Raw genomic sequence first — 8,017 nt, 5'->3', positions numbered from 1 at the left:
CTGGGAACTGCAGTGAAGGAAGCACTGTGACAGGAGAGTGTTTACTGGAGTTTATTCAATTTTCTTTGTTTCCTTGTGGTGCCTGAGAGATACGAAGGAGACAGGACAGTCTTAGATCTCAGACCAAACTACTAATGCCTTTTGGTGGAGTTTTATATGGTGTGACCTTCACTTCAATCGTGGCAGCTTGTACCTATTGGGTTCCAGGAAGTGGGCAGGCAAAGCCCACCCACTGCTAAAGGATCCCCCACCCCAGCCTAAGGGGAGGACCCACAGGGCCTAAAACCCAAATGATTACGGGGGACAACTAATGTAAAAACAGGGACAGGAGTGCGGTCAAAGGGTCAAAAGAAGGGAACCTGATGGACAGCACCCGCTGCTCCTCAAAGGTGTCAAGGGAGCCAGTGGACGCCGTGTGGCAGCTTGTAGTGGGGTGGACACCCGCTCCTGCCCTGAGGGGTTTGGAACAGCCCTGGGAGAAGGCTGGCACAGGGAAGCAGCTACTGGGCTGATTGGGGAAGTAGCTGCACCTGGGCCACGCCCCCAATCTGAGCCCAGCTGGCCTGTATAAAGAGGCTGGGAGCCAGGAGGCCAAGCAGTCCCTCTCTGCCTTCAGACAGAGAAGGGCCTGGCTGCAGGGATCTAGAGGTAGGGTACCTGAGTGGAGCAGGGCTGGGGAAAGGATGAGGAGCTGGGGAGTTCCAGCCTGGAAAGCCCCAGGCTGTGGCCTAGCATTGGGCCAAGGAGTACTGGGGGTTGCAGAGGACATCCCATGGCTAGACTGAGGCAGCAGGTCCAAACCCACTCTTGCCTGTGATGAGTGGCCTATACTGCAGTCTGCCCCAATGGGGGCTAATTGGTGACTGACAGTGGCCTTACACTGAGGTGAGGTGGGGTTAGTGGGTAGGGGTTCCCCTGGGAGGAGAGACCTAGTGTGTGTGGGTACTGCCAGGGGCAGCACCCAGAGCAAGGGGCACTGGGGTCCTGGGAGGGACACGGGGCCCAGTAGAGAACAAGGGGGATGGTCTAGACAGGGATGGTCTAGATAGTATTTGGTCCTGCCATGAGGGCAGGGGACTGGACTCAATGACCTTTTGAGGTCCCTTCCAGTCCTAGAATCCATGAATCTATGAACCGTCCTGCAGAGGGCGCTCTGAGCTGGACAGAGCTGATTCCCCAGATGACCAGCAGGAGGCGTCACAGGGGTGAGTCCGACCCCTTACACAGCTATTGAACACTATATCTTAATCTGGCAATGCCACAGGGAATTCCTGAGGTTCTCTGACAACTGCACCCATGTACTGTACAAAGTCCTGATTTTTGGACTTTCCCCTTCTTCCAGGGAAAGCACTAGAGGTCCCATATGCAGCTGTTTGACAATAAGGGACCCACATTTACCCTTTTTTTGATGGCCTACTAATTTGGCTTACTTACAAGAAAACGTCACCATTAGGACTCTATGGAAGCTCCTTGGGATGCTGCTATCCTGCATCCAGTTAATGACATAGGATCGCTTTCATATAAGGCAGCCTCAGTTCCTGTTTTCCATTCCTTCAGAGATCATTCAAGACCTCAGCTATGAGATCCAAGCTCTGAAGGTTACCTGTAGCATTCCTGTGATGGCTGCTACATTCTACCAGGTTCAGAAGAGTCTCCACTGGAGGAACGCGAGAGAATAATCGTAAGTACAGATACAAGGCCACACAACAACAGGATCCTGATTGGGAGCCAGGAGGCAGGGAATCTGTTCTATCCTCTGGCGAATCACTACCATTAACGTGGAGATTAAACTAGGTCCTGTTGGACTTAACACCCATTGGAACCTCTGGGCTCTGTCACCACTTTTCTCATCTATTAGAGTAGCTCACTTAATAAAATTGCTTTCCTGAAGCAGCAACATAAGTTTTGTCCCCAGAGCCTCAACATGGCACTATCCATAAAGATGACATACTGCTCATAACTAAGGCTTGCTGGAAAACAACAATTCCTTTATGTGAAAAATGTGGAGATTTTGGAGTGAATTTTCAGTCTGATGTATAATGAAAAATGAAACCTTTTGAAATTTTTAGCAAAAAAACACAAGCAGGACAGGAAGCCACTAGAACAGGCAGTAGCTCTGTGCTTAGGGCACTGTCCAGGGATGTTGGAGACACAGGTTCAAGTTTCCACTCTGCTTGACTTGAAGTAAGGACTTGAGCCTGAGTGGATGCCCTGATCACCAGGTTATTGGCTATTCTGGGGGGAGCTATCTCCTGTTTTTTCATGGAAAATTTCAATCGGGCTCATTTTCATTCTGATGCAGAATAAAAACAAATTTTGAAACCTCAAAGTTCTTTGCAAAACAGAATTCTTGTTTCCAGCCAGCTCTAGTACAGGTCAAATTAAATGCTGGAATTGTTGGAATATGGATTTCTATGAAAAATTACCGAGAATGGAAAAGACCCAAGCAGTAAAATTCAGATATAACCATGAGCTGACCCTATAAGATGTGAACAATCAATTGAATCTGGATGCTGCCAAGAAAGACATTCCAGGCAATCTCAACCCAGCATGGCTCTAAACAGCAGAGGAGGGATAGGTGGGTGGGTGTGGGATATTCTCAGAGGAGTTTGCTATGTTCTGTTCTCCAAGTGTCCCCTGGTGTGCACACAAGCTATAGCATAGCTAATTAGAGGAAATTAAAGCGAAAGAGCTATAAAAGGATTGCCTGAGCTGTGAGAGCCCTGGGAAGGACTGATGAACATCCCGCAGTGCCACAGCCACAATTAGAGCACCAGAGTGTGGCTTAAAAGTGGAACTGAAATTTTAAAAGTTACTGTCGTATGTCAAGAAAAGGTTAATTATAACCCACGGACTTCAGGATCAGCTTTGGCCCATGCCCCAAAGTGAAATAGGGCAGATTAATAGAAACCAGACAGGACTATTATGATCACCTAGTCTCCTCTCCTGCATAACGCAGGTAAGAGAATTCACCCGCTGACTCTTGCATTAGCCCAATAGTTTGTCGTGGAGCTATGCAGGTATGTGCTGAATTATGTATGTATTTAAAAGTGAAGTTCTAGTGCATTCCCGCTTTGGAATATAATGATCTTGGGAGTAAATTCACTGTTACATGAAGGAGTGCTCTGTAGAAGAGAGAGAGATAGCTGTGTTGGTTCCAGGAGGTTAGAGGGACAAGGTGGGTGAGGTAATATTTTTTACTGAAGCAGCTTCTCTTGGTGAGAAACAAAAGCTTTTGAGCTTCCACAGGACCTGAAGAAGAGCTTGGTGTAAGCTCGAAAACTTGTCTTTCTCGCACCAACAGAAGTTGGTCCAGTAAAATAAATTACCTCACCCACCTTCTATATTTGTAAAGAGCCAATATATAAGGTGACAGTAGATGGCGCTCAAGAACATGTAGCACAGTTTGCAGGTTTGTCAGACCAGTACAAATTGTCACATACTGTAAATGGCTTCTTGAAGGCTACTCTTCCAATGGATTGCTTTACAGCTGCTGGGGAGTGGGGCTTCTAGAGGTCCCTTGGAAGGTTCAGGAACCAGAGGTGGAGCCTATGTAGAGTGTCCTGAACTATGGAACACTTTACTGCCACTCATCAGCAAGAGACCAGGGCCAGCAGTAACTACCAAAATGTTATAGGCACCATATTGCAGAGACCTCTCTAGACAGGAGAATGACCCGGCACTTCTCAGGGAAGAGGACAGAAATAAAGGAAGATAGAAAGGACAGATGAGAGAAGAGAAGAAGGAAATGGGACAATAGAAAAAGGAGGGAAGAGAAGAAAAGCCCTTAAGTGATGCATTCAAAACCAGCAGTAGAAAACCATGCCCTTTAGGGAATTTATTTTTCACCCTTGCATTCTAGATAAGATCTATAGGGGAGTGTGTTATTAAACCTATAGCTGGCACCTGGCCAGGACAGATCTAGATTGCAAAAGCCCCTACCCAGCCCCATGGGGGTGTTAGGACACTGCACCTTTCTCTCTGCTGCTCAGATTGCAGATCCAGCCATGGTGGGGAGAACAGGGGCTAGCCACTCACCCAGTGCTCCATACTCAAAGCAAGTGGGTAGGCAGTGGCAGAAGCCCTTGCTCTGCCTCCAAGTCACCAGCCAGAGAAGCTTGCTGAGAGCAGAGGGTGGATTAAGCTACACCATGGAAAGGGGTGACCTAATTTGCTGCCCCTCAGAGCAATGCAGGGGCAGAGGAGGAATTGTGGTCCTCAGGGTCACACTTTGTATTACATTTCCATTAATAAATAGTTTATAAAGGACTAATAAATGATGAATAGATATTTTAATAAATGGTTAATCAATTGTTATGGATCCCAAAAAGTCAATAGGTTGCCTAGAGCCATGGCTTCTAACCATCTATAACTCCGTCTACTGATGAGCATGTAACCCTCAATGCCACATCCTGCTCGTGTCTGTAACATGCGTATAACAGCTGTTAACTATGCATTAATTTTTATAAACCATGTGTACAGGGAGCCTTACTGTGACTGGATGTAGTTAACGTTAGATGGCTGCTGGAGTGTGTGGATTTATTTTAACCTGGACTTTATTGATTATTTTCCTGCTCTCTCTCTGCAGGCATTCAGAGGGGCTGCTGCTGTTATATCTTTATTCTTTGGTTTCTGTTTTTGTTTGTTTGTTTTCCCCAGGAGCCATCTCTGTCCAGAGCACAGCAGTAACATCAAGCCAGTGGCTATCAAACCAGTACTATAGCATCAGCACCGAAGAAGACATGGCAAGACAAATAATACCAGAGAATTATTATTACTTTTGTTACTGTTGATGATATATAGCTATAGATATACATGTAAAATTCACCTTACCAAAAATACAAATCATATAAACCTGCGCAACTAAAACCAAGAACGGGAGTAATATGTATATGTGTATCTGCATTGAAACCTCTGTGGCACTGCTATAAAACAAATAATAATAATACTTGACCTCTATCTATTAAAGATAGTTGAAAAATGCTGAATATTTTTGGCCAAATTTATTTGCCAGTATTTTGAATTTTTGTTTTATCTATCTAATCTACAATTTTCAAAGGCAGATAGAGACACCTATATCCTTGAATGAAGGTCCTTGACATTCATTTAAAATAAGAAAATATTAACAAGAGGCCAAGCACCTCAGCAAACTCCACTATATACTGACACCTACCTACCCCTTACAGCCAAAAGGTAACAAGTATAAACAACACCTCACTCCCCAAATAGCCTCCTTCAAACAACAACACCTCCCCCAAAAGCCTAAGTACAAACATGAGCTTTGCAGCATGACCTGACAATGCACATGTTCAGTCTACTTAGTGCCAAGGTCCAGAAGGAAGCATAAATTCCAGCATCTAAGGGTCCTGCCATATACTCCTTCTTTATTAAGTTAACAGAGCTCCAACTCAGGCACCTTCACGGATTTCAACTGCAGCCATAGTTCCAGGGAGAGAGGTGTCTCCTAGGCCACTTAGGACCTTATAGGACTAACCTAGAGCTGGTAGGAACATTTTGGATGAAATTTTATGGAGCTGTTTTAATGGCAATGAAGTTTTCAGCTAAAAGGGTTGCCTGTAAGTGTGTCTACATCTTGGTGATTTGGGGCACCAAGACACCTAGGTTCTACCCTCTGTTCTCGCTGGGCTGTGTAAGTCCTAACCGCCAGGCTACACACAAAGTGTTGAGAATTTTCTGTTCAGAAACAGATTCTAGAGGTTTTGCTTTTGTTCCAATATGGAAGGAAAACAAGTTATAAAACCACAAACTTTGCCACAAAACAGAATTGTCCTCTTCCAGGCAGCTTTAATCAAAACCAACACCTGTATCTCCACCTGGAAACCAAGAGGCAGCCAGTGGAGATTATGAAGCACCCATATAACATGCATGTGGTAATATGCTCCATTCAATGAACAGGGTGCTTCTTTAGTCTGCCTTGCATTAGTCTTATCTGAAGGCAACAATGAGCCATCCTGAGGATTTAGCTTTAAGTCAGTAATGACATTCAAGATCCTCATGCCACTGAAATTAGTATATGGAATAAAAAATACATTACAGCCTGTTACCCATAATATCTGTAGTTGTAGAAAAAAACTGTGTGATGTATTTTATTTTTTGTAAATATAGTATTTGATCATGTATTAATGGCTCTATTGCACACAGAGAAGAGGGCAGAGTTAAGCATCCACACCTTGAATACTGCATGCAGGTCTGGTCATATCAAGAAAGTTATATTAGAATTGGAAAAGCCACAGAGAAGGGCAACAAAAATTACATTAAAAAGATTGGAACTTTTCAGCTTGGAAAAGAGATGACTAAGGGGGGCTATGATAGAGAGGTATACAATCATGAATGGTGTGGAGAACGTGAATGAGGAAATGTTATTTACGCCTTCACATAATACAAGAACCAGGGATCACCCACTGAAATTAATAGGCAGCAGGTTTAAAAGGAAGTACTTATTCACACAATGCATGGTCAACCTGTGGAACTCATTGTCAGAGGATGTTGTGAAGGCCAAAATTATAACAGGGTTCAAAAAAGAATTAGTTAAGTTCATAGCCATTGATGGATGTATCCTCTATTAGCCAAGATGGTCAGGGATGCAACTCCATGTTCTGGGTGTCCCTTGCCTCTGATTGCCAGAAGCTGGGAGTAGACAACAGGGAATGGATCTCTCAATGATTGCCTGTTCTGTTAATTCCCTCTGAAGCACCTGGCATTGTCCACTGTTGGGCAAGATGGACCATAGGTCTGACTCAATATGGCCATTCTTATGTTCTTATAACACTAACTTGGGCATTAACTTACTTCTGAGAGCCTGATTGTACAACCGTAACATAGTTTGGATTTTTTTGGTTTTGTATTAAATACAGATACAATGATCTGATATAAAGTTTTGATCTGCAGGAGTCTGGGATGGTGATTTACTCACAAGTTTTCTGTGTAGATCATCACAAACATAGGCTGATAACACAGGACACAGTGGGAGAGGAAAATTCTAAATAATACTGTTAAAAACATGTCAAATAGCTCTTCCATACATGAAAATGTCATGAGTTTGACGGCAGATATCTTGGCTCCTTCTGGTGTCATGTGTCTGGAAAAGTGGGAGTCTTCCCTTTCCAGGGATATTTCTGATCATGTGCTATCAGACTTTCAGCTTATTACATATTCAGGACTGAATATTGTCCATCCTGGGCCTTTAGTATAATTTTGGGAGGGACATTCCACATTTGCAGAAGAAAGAAACAATCATTTATTTGGTAGTTTTGTGGAAGCAGAGAAATAAGTGACAGAAAGGGGATGCAATGCTTACTGTAATTGTTTACCTTTTGAGAGACCTGTTTAGCTCTCTCCCTCTATGCAATTGATAGAGAGAAAATAAAGTATCTGATTTGCTGTACCCAAACAAAAAGTGAGAACTCTGTTATTCTCCGACAGTTTGATGTTAAAAAATAATGACTTGTAAGCTGCTCTGAAGATTCAAAGTCAGAAGTAGTCCCAGGGGACATGGGTCATTGGCACAGTGAAGGTGAGTCAGTCAACTGTACATCATTTGGGAGATTGTTGCTAAGAATAAAATAAAACAAACCTGTTGATGCTGGCTTGCATGTGTAAAGCACCACTTATGTCTCAGCCAAATTTAAACATGCCACTAAAGGTATATCTACATTGCAATACAAGCCCAGGGTTCCCACACCAGCAATTAGAACTGCCATTGGTACTAAACCAGATGGGACATTTATCTTATAAGGAGACCAGGAGAATCCAAGGGATCTTGATGTGGTTCTGGTCTCTTTCAGTTCTCCAGAGCATCACTGTTATTGGATCTAAAGAGAAATGATCCCATCACAGGTAATTCTAGATCTTTTGCCTGAATCTTCTGGGGAAGACAGGATGTTCTAAAATAAATAGCAGAGTGTTTAATATAAATATATAGAGCTGGCAGCCTCAGAGACATCATAGGCTTGGCCACCACGTCTGATGCACAAAGTAGATATCCATACTGTGGCCT

The 8,017-nt window shown here is 43.7% G+C and overlaps 1 long non-coding RNA gene across 2 annotated transcripts; it reads left to right on the top strand.

The window, feature by feature from the left end:
• The first annotated feature begins 602 nt into the window (after positions 1 to 602).
• Positions 603 to 7,417, top strand: LOC135973587 (uncharacterized). Of its 2 annotated transcripts, none has more exons than XR_010590491.1 (4): positions 603 to 648; positions 1,111 to 1,205; positions 1,558 to 1,681; positions 4,660 to 7,417. It is a non-coding gene; the product is annotated as an uncharacterized LOC135973587 (long non-coding RNA). The 2 variants fall into 2 exon arrangements; XR_010590490.1 differs by having other exon boundaries at positions 4,589 to 7,417.
• Positions 7,418 to 8,017: the final 600 nt, after the last annotated feature.

This window comes from Chrysemys picta, chromosome 9 (assembly GCF_011386835.1).
Source record: "Chrysemys picta bellii isolate R12L10 chromosome 9, ASM1138683v2, whole genome shotgun sequence".
NCBI lineage: Eukaryota > Metazoa > Chordata > Testudines > Emydidae > Chrysemys > Chrysemys picta.
Note: the sequence above shows the minus strand (reverse complement) of the source record. Positions and strands in the feature narration are given on the sequence as shown.